The 14,961-nt window shown below is 36.5% G+C and overlaps 1 protein-coding gene across 9 annotated transcripts in view; it reads left to right on the top strand.

Moving 5' to 3' along the window:
* The window catches only part of CACNA2D1 (calcium voltage-gated channel auxiliary subunit alpha2delta 1), a 691,308-nt gene that overhangs the window by 234,734 nt on the left and 441,613 nt on the right, over positions 1 to 14,961 (top strand). The window lies entirely within an intron of this gene.

Raw genomic sequence — 14,961 nt, 5'->3', positions numbered from 1 at the left:
AAATTTGAACATTTTATGTGTGCACAGAAATGTAAAGAAATACTTCACTCTACCAATAATTCACTGATACTAAACAGAGAGATAATTGCCATAGGGCTCCCATTTTTGTGCATATACATAAAGAGCTATGCCTATGGTTTTACACAAATGTGTGTAAATTATTGTTTGGTTTTTTATTTGACAAGCAACAAGGCAGTAGTTCAGAAACATCTGTCACCAGCATGATGAGGCGGCATATAGGTAGAAGAGACTTAAATGCTAATCCTCCCCCCGCCCCTTCTTTTCCTTTGGATAAGCTTTGCTTTGCTATCTGTATACATCAACCTCATTTTTTAATCTGCCAATTAAAGTGAGCCTGTGAGCTTAATTCAATTTTTGAAAACAGTGGGAATTGATATAATGACATCAAGAGAGCATAGTCTTCAAAAATCAGAAGGAACTGAGTTTAAAAATAGGTAGAAGATGAGTTTATTTATATCCGTGTCCTGGTCTTATGTAGAAAGAATGTAGTGTGGCACATTTTATGTCCCACAAAGTCACTTTCCATTTTTCTCCTTGTATTCACAAGTATATATAGATAGATATGTGTGTGTGTGTGTGTGTGTGTATTTGCATGTATTGCTTGAAGGAAACTGCCTTGGTCTTATTTAAATAAATGCCCTTACCTTCTCTTGCTGTGCTTGTATGCAACTTCATTTTCCTTGTTCTTTAACAGTTTGAGTGTATGTAAACTGTCAATCACATGCACACATATATATATATTTGAAAAAATATAAATACATATGCATCTAGTTGATTAATAGCTGGAAACATATAGATTATATTTCCTTAATACTTTATTCAAAAACTGCCTTAAGTAGCTTGCTAAGACCTTTACATACTTTATATCATTTGCTATATGTTACACAGAGACTGAATTGTTTTCCTTGTATCTTTCATCAATTTTAGTGTGAAACTTCAAGATATAGGTTTAACTATATTGAGAAGTCAACCAGAAATAGTTGTTAAATGGACCTCAAATAGATTTCCTGAGTTTGCTTATTTCACATCAGTTTGTAAAAATCTTCCCAGGTTTTCCTGAAACACAACCCCTTTTGCCTTAAGAATTTTTATCACTATAAAGGACTGATGTTAATGAAGAAACCTCCTCACAAAATGCTGAGGGGCTCAAGGTGCAGAATAAGACATGCATTTTGGACCTGAACAATATGGGAATGTGTCTTGTTTGGCTATACAAATTTTTGATGTGAAGATTTTGTTTCTGTCCTTCTCCCCCTCTGCTCCCCCCCCCCCCCCAGAGAAAGAAGATGTGGGAGGGAGAAAAAAATAATGTATTTTAATTGAAAAAAAAAATAAAATATCATCAAATGTCAGGACTTTGGATTTGATTTGATTTTGTATTTTCAAATTCTCCATCTGAGATGTCAAACATAGGCTAAAAAGCTATTTATGTATATGAGGACCTATGATACTAAATCTTTGGTATACTATTAACTCTAAAATCACACTGTATGAACCCATTGTTAATCCATTACATATAAATTAATCTAATTTAAATGATCCTGGAATCACTTATAGCACACTATGTGTTATTACTGACTATAACTATAGTAGGACTACAGAGAAATAATCTTGGGTTGTAGAAATTGTGGATTATAAGCTTGGGCAAACTATTTAATCTCCCAGGATCTTAGTTTCATCTGTAAAATTAAAAAAAAAAGTTGGACTAGGTGACTTCTAAAGTACTTCCTGATCTATAAACCTATGAAATTCCAAGTCTCTTTCAATTGTGCTAGTATGTAGTAGAAGGCTGAGCTGTCTGACTACAGTTATTGCCTAAACCCTCTGCAGAATCTGTTTATCACCAAGAATATTTAAGGTAAAACCAGCTGTTTTAGTTCTTTATGATCTGATAAGTACCTTTATATGAAACAGAATGTTTTTCCCCCTAAATGGCAATCAAAATCATATTATACTTCAATAGTATATTAAAAACAAAGCAACACTACATTTTCCCAGTTGAATGTTTTCCTTTCTTCCCAATAAAATATGACCTCATGTTACATTTTATAGGTAAAACACATATCGAATTACTTTCCCAATAGAATTAGGCTAGGGTTTGATTTGTCAAATGTAACATTGACATCTACAAATCACCAACAAATCACAACTAATCACCAACAATCTATACTCTCACCTCGTATTTGTTCTTGTCCATGTAATCCATGTCTTCAGCTCTCTGTTCAGTTGTTTCAGTCATGTCTAACTCGTCATGACCCCCTTTGGAATTCTCTTGGCAAAGATCCTGGAATGGTTTGCCATTTCCTTCTCCAATTCATTTTACAGATGAGGAAGTTGAGGCAAACATGTTTAAATATCTTGCCTGGGGTCAAACAGCTAATATGTTTCTGAGGCTGAATTTGAACTTAAGACTTCTTTATTCCAGGCCTGGTGCTTCATCCACTGTGCCAACTAGCTGCCCTAAAGGTTTCAAGATTTTTTTTCTATGCAAAGCTCTGGAGGCCTTCTGATTCTTTTAATATTTTGGACATGCCATTGTAATTCTTGGGCTATCCACCTACTGATATACATCATTCTCATTACATCACTGGTCCTACTCCTTTTTTAGTCATGATATACTTGAAGAAAGGGGCAGTTAGGTAGTGCAGTGGATAGAGCGCTCAGGAGGACCTGAGTTCAAATCTCACCCCAGACACTTGACATTCACTAGCTGTGTGACCTTGGGCAAGTCACTTAACCCCAATTGCCTCATCCTGGGTCATCTCCAGTCATCCTGATGAATACCTTGTCACTGGATTCAGATGGCTCTGAAGGAGAAGTGAGGCTGGTTACCTGCACAGCCCTCCCTCACTCAAAACAAAGTCAAGTGCAAGTCATGTCATTATTTCCCTGATGGCATGGTCGTCTTTGACAACAAAAGACGAACACACAAGACTTGAAGAACTGCTTTAAGAAAATAAAGTTGGCAGGGCAAAATTGACCCTTGTAGATCCGAAAAAGTCTATATTTCCTCTCCAAATGGCTGAGTTTAAGGAAATAGCTTACATGTTATGTCCAAAGGATCAAAGAAAAACGAAAAAGATCTATATGTACAAAAATATTTATATCAGTTTTTTTGTGGTGGCAAAGAATTGGAGATTTAGGGGATGACCATCAATTGGGGAATGACTGAACAAGTTGTGCTATATGATTGTGTTCGAGTGTGATTATGTTATAAGAATGACAAGTTTCAGAAGATTCTGGGAAGACATATTAGCTGATGCAGTGTAAAGTGAGCAGGATCAGGAAAACATTGTACATAACAATATTGTATGATGACCAACTGTGAATAACTTAGCTTTTCTGATCAATACAATGATCCAAGACTCCAAAAGACTTATGATAAAAAATTCCATCTATATTCAGAGAAAGAACTGTTAAACAATTTGAAGCATAGTTTTTACACATTGTTCATTTTTCTTGTTACATGGCTAGTGTGGAAATAAGCTTTGCCTGACTTCATATTTATAATTGATATCACCCTTCTCAGTGGATGTGGGAGGATGGAAGGAAGGGAAGTAATTTGGAACTTAAAAAAATTAAATGAAAGTTAAAAATAAATAACTTTTTTTAAAAAAATAAAGGCGAAAAGGGAATAGGTCTCTCACTATGACACTTTGACAATAAACATCCAAAGTAGACAAGAATAGTTATTTTTAAAATGTAATCGTCACGATTGTAACCAAGCAATTATACATTTTTGGTGTTTATGTTGGAACAGGTAGGTGGTAAAGTGGATAGATTGCTGGACCTTAAGGGGACAAGACTTTAGTTCAAATTTTGCCACAGATGTTACTAACTGTGTCACCTTGGGCAAGTCACCTAACTTCTACCTCAATTTTTTCAACTGTAAAATAGAGATAACAACTTTTTCCTCAAAGGGTTATTGTGAGGATCACATGAGATAACATTTGCAAAATGCTTAACATAGTACCTGTTATATAAGTACTTAATAAAAGCTCCTTCCCTTCCTTTTTTCACTTCATTTTTTCAGTTCTCTTTTATATGTTGCCTTCTTCCAATAGAAAGTAAGCTTCTTGAAGACTGAGTATCTTTTTTGTTTGTTTTGTATCCTCAGCACTTAGCAAATTAATTACTAAAAGCTTGTCATCTACCTTTTTGGTTTGACCTAGAAATACAAGGCAATCTTCTATTGACTCTTTATTATCATAATGGGTTTTTTTATGTCATTTTTTTCTAATAGTGCTTCAGGCAAGTTCCTGTTATCAATAATTCTATTATTTTATTGTTATTATTGCTCTCCTCTTTGGCCCTTGATTGCATTCCAGGGCCTATTAACATTTTAGGCATGGCTTACGTTGGCTTTGAAATGAGATAGAGTGACATCATTACTATATTGAGGATACCAGCTGTAGATGGAAATTCTCCTGAGATGGATATGCATTTGGCCCGAAACAAGGTAATTGGCAATGGGTGTGTGTTTTCAGTGGCATGGCTATTGTAATGTATATCATTAGTTGTAAAACATAGTCTGGTTTGGGATGTGTGCCAGAGTCCTGTCTCATATTCGGTTGGCAATCCCTTCTGGGACAGTAGCAAGGGCCACAGCTGGTTTGCTCAGCAGAAATAGCTTTTGCAAACTACCCATGCAGGGATAGATAGTGGGGGGAGGAGAGGGAAAGACTTTTAAGTTGTTTAAAAAAAATCACCTGTGTTATTTTTCTGTAGGGAAGAGCACTGCCATATAGATTACTCTGGATGCTAAAAACTTTGTGATGGCATCAGCTCAGTATTGTTGAATCGCTTTTTGATTGAGAGAAGCAAGAAGTTCTGTTACTAATGTTTTACTGTAAGCATCATCTAGGTTCTTCTCGTGCTTTTTGGATGATTCCTCAGCCTCCTTTGCTTTTCATCATCCATATTCTGCCCCTTTACCAGATGTTTATCCCAAGGATCTCTCCTGGGTCCACTTCTTTTGATGATTTCATCGGCTCACATAGGGGTTTGATTATGTGTATTTGTGCATCTCAATGTATGTACACATATACGTATGTATTGCACATATATGCAGTCTGTATATGTATAGATGCATATATGTCTGTGTATCTATACACACACGTGTGTGTGTGTGTGTGTGTGTGTGTGTATGTTTAGAGGGCAGAGGGAGGGAAGGTGAGAAAGAGAGAAAGAGAGAGAGAATGCTCCCTTATCTCTCTCCTCTTCCAGTCATACTTCCTGAAGTATTAGACATTTAAGTTAGATATCCTGTGGGCATCTCAAACTGAACCTGTTCCAAATAAAACTCAATCTCCCCTGTCCTCCAATTATTTCTCTTTTTGTCAAAGCTACCACAGTCTTTCCTGTCACACAGGTTTACAACCTTGTATCATCCTTAACCCCTTACTTGTCACTCCTATCTAAGGTGTTGCCACATCTTATCATTTCTGTTTACATTTTCCGCTCACACACCTGCCGCTCTGGTTCAGGCACTTGTGACCTCAAACCACAACTCTTGTAGTTACCTCCCCATTGGTTTCTGTCCTTCAAGTCTCTCCCCATATCAGCTCATTTTTCGTCTACTTGTCCAAATGATTTTCCTAAAGTGAAGGACTTATAGCCCCTCTTCTGTGAACTCTGGTGGCTCACTCTTTTTCTCTGGGATCAGTATGAACAGACTCCTCTGTTAAGCATTTCAAATCTTTCCCAATGTGCTCCCAACTTACCTTTCTAAATCCTATTACATATTGCTCCTCCCGACAGTCCAAACAAATGGCCTTTTCCCTATTTTGTCACATACAATACTTTTGACTTGATGCTTTTGCACTGGATCTGCCCCATGCGTGGCATGCACTCTTTCCTTATCTCCACCTCAGAGAATCTCTAGGTTCCCTCAAGGTTCAACTCAAGTCTTACCTTCTTACTGACGTCTTTCCTGATCACTTAGCTACTATGGACTTTCCCACAAATATTTATATTATACCTTCATACGTATATGTTGTCTCCCTTAACTAAATTGTAAGTTTCTTGAAGGGCGGTGAAATTTTCTTTTGTTTGTACACTCAGGACATAACTGTGTCTAGCTTATAGTAGGCACTTAATAAATGCTTGTTGTTTCATTGAACACTAACCAGTTGCCTGGGATTTGGGGTATTAATTGGTGCATTCCTATTTGCACTAAACCTTGACTTTTTCACAATCAACTGTTGTGGAGTTAGTGTGGACTTGAAAGTTCCATGTTTAGAAATAATTGAGTATTGTATGTGAAACATAGGATTCACTTTCTTAAAATTATGACATTCACTTATTTGGCACAATAATAGCCTAGATATAAAGTATTTCCATTTCTTTGTGGTTAACCTCTTTTTTAATATCTAAAATAGAATGATTTTGAACCTAATTTACTCCTTGAAAGGAGTTTTCATGTATAGAAAATCTAAATCATATATATGTATTCTTTTTATTTTTAAAATAGTATTTTATTTTTTTCCAATATAGGTTTTTAGCATTCATTTTTACAAGATTGTGAGTTCCAAATTTTTCTCCCTCTTTCTCACTCCCCTCCCCTCTTTTAAAAATGGTAACCAGTTTGATATAGATTATACATGTGCTATCATGTGAAATATGTTTTCATATTAGAATTGTGGAAGAAAGAGATCAAAAAAGAAGAAAAACATGAGAAAGAATAAAGCAAGTAAAATACTTCCAACTGCACCAGAGTCTACCAGTTCTTTATCTACATATGGGTAGCATACTTTGTGAGTTTTTTGTACTGTCTTGGATCATTGTGTTTCTGAGAAGAGCTGAGTCATCCATATGTGATCATCATAAATGTTGCTGATACTGTGTACAATATTTTCCTGGTTCTGCTCACTTTACTTTGCATCAGTTTGTAGAAATCTTTCCAGGTTTTCCAGTTCATCATTTTTTAGTGCACAATAGCATTCCATTGCATTCACATACCACAACTTGTTCAGCCATTTCCCAATTGATGGGTGTCACCTCGGTTTCCTATATTTTGCCCCCACACAAAAGGCTGCTATAAATGTTTTTGCTCATGTAGGTCCTTTTCCTTTTTTAATGATCTCTTTGGTATACAGGCTTAGTAATGGTATTGCTGGCATGCCCTTTGAACATTGTTCCAAATTGCTCTCTGAAGTGGTTGGATCTGTTCGCAATTCCACCAACAACATTTTTGTGCATTATTGGTCCAATTTTCCCAAATCCTCTCCAACATTTACCATTTTCCTTTTCCTTTTTTTTGTCATATTAGCCAATCTGATAGTTGTGAGGTGGTACCTCCAAGTTGTTTTAATTTGCATTTCTATCAAAGTGATTTAGAGCACTTCTTCATATGTCTATAGATAGCTTTGATTTTTTCATCCAAAAAATTGCCTGTTCATATCCTTTCACCATTTATCAATTGGGAGTGGCTTGTATTCTTATAAATTTGTTTCAGTTCTCCATATATTTGAGAAATGAGGCCTTTATCATAGACAGTTGCTGTAAAGATTCTTTCCAGCTTTCTGCTTTCTTTCTAATCTTAGTCACATTGGTTTTGTTTGGGCAAAAGCTTTTTATTTTAATATAATTAAAACTTCTCGTTAACAATTTGGATGCTGGGGGGCAGAACCAAAATGATAGAGTAAAAGCAGGGACTTGGTTGAGGTCTCCCCCCAAACCCCTTCAAATACCTGTAACAAACAACTCTAAACAAATTCGAAAACTGCAGAACCCAGAAAATGATGAAGTGAAATAAATCTCCAGCCTAAGACAACCTGGAAGGTCAACAGGAAGTGTCTATTGCACCAGTCTGGGAGCAGAGTGAAGAAGAGTGCATGCTAGTGTGAGTCATGCCAACATAGACAGGGTTGGTGCAGGCCTCAGGGGACTGAATCACTGGCAGCTGTGGCAGTTTCCAGACTTCTCAACCCACTAATGCCAAAGATAGCGTAGAAGGTCAGTAGGGAAACTCTATGAGACCTGGTCTGGCTGGGGTCTGGCTCCTTCTCCAGGATGGAGGACAAAGCAGTGGCAGCAACAATGGTGGCTGTTTATGGAGCTCTGGGCCCACAGATGGTGAGGGATCAAAACCCTCTGAATAAAAAAGCCCAACTTAAGCCTGGGACAGTACACCCACATCCACCCACACCCCTACTGGATACAGATTCCTACCTTGACAAAGATTTAGAAAGTCAAGTATTTGGCCAGGAACATGAGCAAACAGTGTTAAAAAAACAAAATCCTAGATTGTAGAATCTTATTTTGGTGATAAAGAAGATCAAAACATGCAACGAGAAGAAGATAACAAAGTCAAAGCTCTTACATCCAAAGCCTCCAAGAAAAATATGAATTGGTTGCAGGCCATGGAAGATCTCAAAAAGGATTTTGAAAGTCAGGTAAGAGAAGTAGAGCAAAAATTAGGAAGAGAAATGAGTGATGCAAGAAAACTGTGAAAAACAAATCAACAGCTTGCTAAAGGAGACCCCAAAAATGCCAAAGAAAATAATACCTTATAAATGGACTAATCACAATGTCAAAAGAGGTTTAAAAAACAGAATTTGCTGAATGGAAAAGGTGGTCCAAAAATTCACTGTAGAAAATAATTCCTTCAAAATCAGAATGGAGCAAATGGAAACTAATGACTATAAGAAATCAAGAAATTATAAAACAGAGCCAAAAGAATGAAAAAACAGAAGACAATGTGAAATATCCTATTAGAACAACCACTGATCTTGAAAATAGATCCAGGAGAGATAATTTAAAAACTAAAAATTAAAAAATAATTAAAAAATTTTAAAATTTAAAAAAAGAACCTAGACCTCTTCTTTCAAGAAGTTTTCAAGGAAAATTGCCCTGATATTCTAGACTAGGGGGTAAAATAGAAATTGAAAGAATCCACCAACCACTTCTTGAAAGAGATCCCAAAAGGAAAATTCCTAGGAATATTGAAGCCAAATTCCAGTGTTCCCAGGTCAAAGAAAAAATATTGCAAGCTGTCAGAAGGAAACAATTGGAGTATTGTGGAAATAAAATCAAGATAACATAAGCTCTAGCAGCTTCTACATTAAGGGACTGAAGGATTTGGAATATTATATTTTGGAGGTTTAAAACCAAGAATCACCTACCCAGCAAAGCTGAATATAATACTTCAGGGAGAAAAATGGAATTTCAATGAAATAGAGGACTTTCAAGCATTCTTGATGAAAAGACTAGAGCTGAATAGAAAATTTGATACAAGAATCAAGAGAAGGATGAAAAGGTAAAAGGATGAAAGAGAAATCATAAGAGACTTATTAAAGCTGAACTGTTCACATTCCTACATGGAAAGATATTTGTAACTCATGAAACCTTTCTTAGTATTAGAGTAATTGGAGGAAACACACACACACATACACACATACATACACATACGCACACACATATATACATATATACATACAGATGATAGATAGATAGATAGATAGATAGATAGATAGATAGATAGATAGATAGATAGATAGATAGATAGATAGAGGCCACAGGGTGAGTTGAATATGGAGGGATGATATCTAAAAATAAAATTAAAGGGTGATAGAGGAATGTATTGGGAGAAGAATAAAGGAAGAGATAGAGTGGTGTAAATTATCTGACATAAGGGAGGCAGAAAAAGGTTTCACAATGGAAGAAAAGAAGGGGGAAGGTGAGAGGGAACAAGCGAATCTTACTCTCAATGGATTTGGCTTAAAGAGGGAATATCATACATACTTAATTGGGGATCTTACCCTACAGGAAAGTAAGGAGGAGGGGATGATAGAAGGGAGGGCTGATTAGGTGAGGGGATAGTCAGAAGCAAACACTATTGAGAAGGGACAAAGCCAAAGTAGAAAATAGAATAAGTGAGGGCTGGGATAGGATGGAAAGAAATATTTCATAACGTGACTATTATGGAAGTGTTTTGTATAACAGCACATGTATAACTTCTATTGAATTGCTTGCCTTCTCAGTGAGGGTAGGTGGGAAGGGAAGAGGGAAAATTTAGAATTCAAAGTTTTAAAAACAAATTTTAATATTATTTTTACATGTAACTGTGAAATAAGATAAATAGGCCACAGGGTATAGAAATCTACATTGCCTTAAAAGAAAGAAAGGGGGAAAGGGACAAGAGGAGGGGTTTATAAAAGGGAGAGCAGCCTAGGGGAAGGAATAATCAGAATGCATGCCATCTCAGGGTGCGGGAAGGGGAGAGATGGGGAGAAATTTTGGAATTCAAAATCTTGTGGAAATGAATGTTGAAAACTAAAATTAAATAAATTAATAATAAAAAAAGAATTTGGATGCTATACCACATAGTACATATACGTTTAATACTGATATTACTTCATAGTCTATGGTACATTTTAGCAAGATTTAGTTTCCTTTCTTGTCTCTTTTAATTAGGTCTATTTTTGGTTTTGCTGCCACTGCTTTTTTTTCTTCTTCAGCTGAAGCATTATAGATTCTGCTCTGACCAGCCCTTTCTTTTTATTCTCTCTCTCTCTCTCTCTCTCTCTCTCTCTCTCTCTCTCCTTCTCTCTCTCTCTCTCTCTCTCCTTCTCTCTCTCTCTCTGTCTGTCTCTCTCCCTCTCTCTGTCTGTCTCTCTCTCTCTCTCTCTCTCTCTCTCTCTCTCTCTCTCTCCCTCCCCCTCCCTCCCTCCCTCTCCCCCCCCTTTCAAGTGTGTTTCCTGTAGACAGCATATTGTAGGATTCCGATTTTTTATCCACTCTGCTATCTGCCTCTGTGTTTATGGGAGAGTTCATTCCATTTACATTCACAGTTATAATTACTAACTGTGTATTTTCCTCCATCCTATTTTTCTTCCTGTTTGTCACCTCTCTCCCTTTCACTCTTTCCTTCCTCAACAGTGTTCTGCTTCTGTCTACCACTTCCCCCCCCAGTCTGTCCTTTTCTCTGTTAGTCCCATTCCCCGCCCCACACATGCCATTTACTTAATCTCCTTCTCTACTACTTTCTTGTTGTGTAAGATAGATTTCTATATTCAACTGTGTATATTATTTCCTCTTTGAGTCAACACTGATAAGAACAAGGTGCAAATGATAACCCATCACCCACCTTCCCATCTTTCCCTCTACTGTAATAGGTTTTTTTCCACACCTCTTCATGTGAAATTATTTTCTCCATTGTGCCTGTCCCTTCCTTTTGTACCAAGTGTACTCCTCTTTCTCATGTCTTAATATTTTTGTATGTCATTTCCTCAGATTCACTTTATATTGGTACTCTGTCTATGTGTAATCCTTCTACCTGTACTCTTAGTGATATATGTTTTAAGAGTTACAAGTATCATCTTCCCATGTAGGAATATAAAGAGTTTATCTCCCATTGAATCCCTCATGTTTTCTTTTTCCTTTCTTGTCTTCTCTTGAATCTTGATATTGGAGATCAAATTTTTTGTTCAATTCTGGTCTTCTCCTTAGGAAAGCTTGAAATCCTACTATTTCCTTAAATGACCAGTTTTTTTCCTCCTTGAAGTATTATGCTTAATTTCACCAGGTAGGTGGTTCTTGGTTGTAATTTTTTTTATTTGCCTTCTGGAATATCATGTTCCATGACCTCTGATTCTTTAATGATGCATCTGCTAAGTCTTATGTTCTCCTGGCTGTGACTTCCCAATATTCGAATTGTTTATGTCTGGTTACTTGCAGTATTTTTCCTTGACCTGATAGTTCTGAAATTTGGTTGTAATGTTTCTTGGAGTTTTTATTTTGGAATCTCTTTTCTGAGGTGATTCTTTCAATGCCTATTTTACCCTCTGGTTCCAGGATTTCAGGGCAGTTTTCCTTGAAAAATGCTAAGTGCTCCTTTTGATTATGACTTTCAGGTAGCCCAGTGATTCTGATTTATCTCTCTTGGATGTTTGCCAGGTCAGTTGTCTTTCCAATGAAATATTTTAAATTTTCTTCTATTTTTTCTTTCTTTTGAATTTGTTTGATTCTAGATGTCTCAAAGAGTTATCAGCTTGCCACTTGCCCAATTCTTACTTTTAGGGAGTTCTTTTCCTTTGCTCTACTTTACATTTGGCCAATTTTACTGTTTAGGGAATTGTTTTCTTCAGGGGATTTTTGTATCTCCTTTTCCATTTGGCCAATTCTAGTTTTTAAGCAGTTATTTTCTTTTCTCAAGCTGTTGACTCATACAACTCTCATTTCTGTTTTTCTTCTATCTGTCTCTGATTTTTATGCTCCTTTTTGAGCTCTTCCATGAGTTCTTTCTGGGCTTGAGACCAGTTCTTGTTTTTATTTGGGTTATGACCATAGGTGTTTGACATTGTTGTCCTCTTCTGAGTTTGTGTTTTTATCTTCCCTGTTGTCAAATTAACTTTCTGTGATCAAATTCTGTTTTGTTTTTTGCTCATCTTTTTTTTCACCTTTTTCCTTTCTTTTTAATTTGATCTCTGCTCCCAGGGTGGAAGGGGAACTCTCTTAGGCTTCTTGTGTCAGTGACTGCAGGTTCTGGCTGTTTACGTGGTGCTTCACCGATGTTGCCCTGAAACCCAAGGGAGACCTTTGTGTCTAGTGCTACTGTGAGGCAGTTGGATGGGGGAGGACTGGCACTACTGGAGGCCATAGGGGTTTAGCAGCTTACCTGCTGCTGAGCTAGGGTCCTTGGGCTGATGTCTGTCATGTGTGAGACTAATGGGGTGTTTCTGTGTTTCCCTGATGCAGCATTGAAACATGTGTAGGTCTGGCTGCTGGAGGTTTCCTGAGGCTACACTGATGTGGTGATTCTAGGAGCTGGATTCTGCCCATTCCTCTGGCTATACTAAGGCACATGGAGTCCCCTGGTATTTATGTTTGCCTTCTCCACCACACTGGGCCTCGGTTTGCTGAGGGTGGGGCTTGCTGGGATACTTCCTCCCCTGGACTGTGCTCCCCTTTCACCTGAGTGAGACAGACTTTTCTTGCTGATCTTTTATGTTTCTTTGGCTAAAAGATTGTTTCACCTCACCTTTCTTTGGCTCTGCTATTGTTGTTGGGAAGTGAATATGGGAGTTATGATGACTTACTGCTTACTCTCCCATCTTGACTTCTGGAAGTCCTCCTTCATTCTTACTTTATATAAGAAATCAAACAGGTGTTCATTTAGTACTTAATGTGTGCAGTAATGTTTCATTGAATCCTCACAATTACCCTAAAGTGTATGTGTTATCATATCCCCTCTTTTACAGCTGAGAAAACCGAAGCAGACAGAAGTTAAGAGACTTGCCCAAAGTTACCCAGATAGTAAATATCTTAGGCTGAATTTGAGCACACATCCAACATGCTATCCACTATTGAAATACAACCAGAACAACCCTTTGTAGTACTGTTTTTAATGTTTATATACCACATGTTGTAAGTAGTATTGAAAATAAAATGTCAAAATATTAATAAAATAAATCATAATTATGTAAACAAACTGTACAGTGGGGAGAAAGAGTGAATATATTAGAATTGCTTCTACACTGACTATAGAATACATTGTCTTTTGCTGCTGTGTTCTTCTTAAAGGCAAGGACCAACCCTTAATGTGAATTTTTTTTCAGTTTACCAACCAAATATTAAGCCCACTTATTTGTTGTAGTACAATGCACTAGGTTTTTGGAGTGCAAAAGTAAACAATTCTTGCTCTCAGGGAGCTTATATTCTACTCAAAGGTGTCTCATATACAGAAATAAGTCATATGTTCCTACGTATGCTTATTCACTTTACTTATCCCCTTGGAAATTCACTGTATATGTTCTCAACATGTTGCAAAAAGGTATTTGAGGAGCAGAGTAGTATTATAATTGAGCAGAAGTAAAGTTAAGAGTTGTGCCAGATGTTAGGGGAAGAGAAAATGAGTTCTGTTTAGGAAATGTTGAATTTGAGATGCTGATGAGAAATACAGGTAGTTATGCCCATGAAGAAGGTGGAAGTGTAGGATTTGAGTTCTAGGAGATTAAGAGTGGATATGTTTGGTGTGCAAGGAAGAGAAGAGGACCCAGTATAGTTTTGTGGGATACTTAGAGGAAAGCAGATGAATGATGATCCAGCAAATGTTACAGAGATATGATTGTACATATAGGTGCAAAAGTATATGAAAGGACCATCACAGGACATAAAGGAGGAGTGGGTATACAGAAAGGAGTGACAATCAACCCCATCAAATTCAAACTTAGAATTTAATACAGTCCTTAAAATATTTGAAAACTTTGGGGAAGGGGGAATTAAGGAAACGTAGAACTTGCCAAAGTAGACTGTACTTAATATAGACAGACTCCTTGAAAAATGTAATTTAGATTTAAAGATTTTATAAATTTGTCCCTTCCTCTTCCTAACCTCTTTGGTCTCAACTTTCTTAATGACAAAATGAAAATTTTGAACTATGATTTTTAAGTTACCTTTCAGCCTTTACATTCTATGATTAATAAATATGAAGCAGCTTTTCTCACAAGCTTGAGAAAAGGTTTAACAGGAAATGGGCAATTGTGTGTAGAGATATAACCTTTGCAGGTTCCCTTAATTTCACCATTCATAGTTCTGTATAGTCTAATTTACTCAGTAGGAAAGCAATTGCTAATAAATAAATTGCAATAAGAAATTGTAATAAAGGCTATTTTTTTCTCCTTTAACCCCATTAACTTTAAAGATTTGATTACCAGAATCTTTGTCTAAGACACTCACGAAATTTCAACATCAATGAGAAAAAAAAAATTAAGCATGAAAATTCATTTTCAAGGAAAGAAATATGTCCTGTTCACCAATTTTTCCATTTTGGAGCATTTTAACTTTATGGTTAACTGGAGATTTCTTGGCCCTACCCATACATAATAACTTCAAGGTTAAATAGCCTCAGGGAAGTAGCAGTAAAACCTTATGAGGTTATAGAGAAGAAACACTAAGCATGCCTACTTTAGGTTATAAAAATTATATAATAAAAATTTA

This window comes from Notamacropus eugenii, chromosome 3 (assembly GCF_028372415.1).
Source record: "Notamacropus eugenii isolate mMacEug1 chromosome 3, mMacEug1.pri_v2, whole genome shotgun sequence".
Lineage (NCBI taxonomy): Eukaryota > Metazoa > Chordata > Mammalia > Diprotodontia > Macropodidae > Notamacropus > Notamacropus eugenii.
The sequence above is the reverse complement of the archived record's forward strand: the minus strand, read 5'-3'. Positions and strand labels throughout refer to the sequence as shown.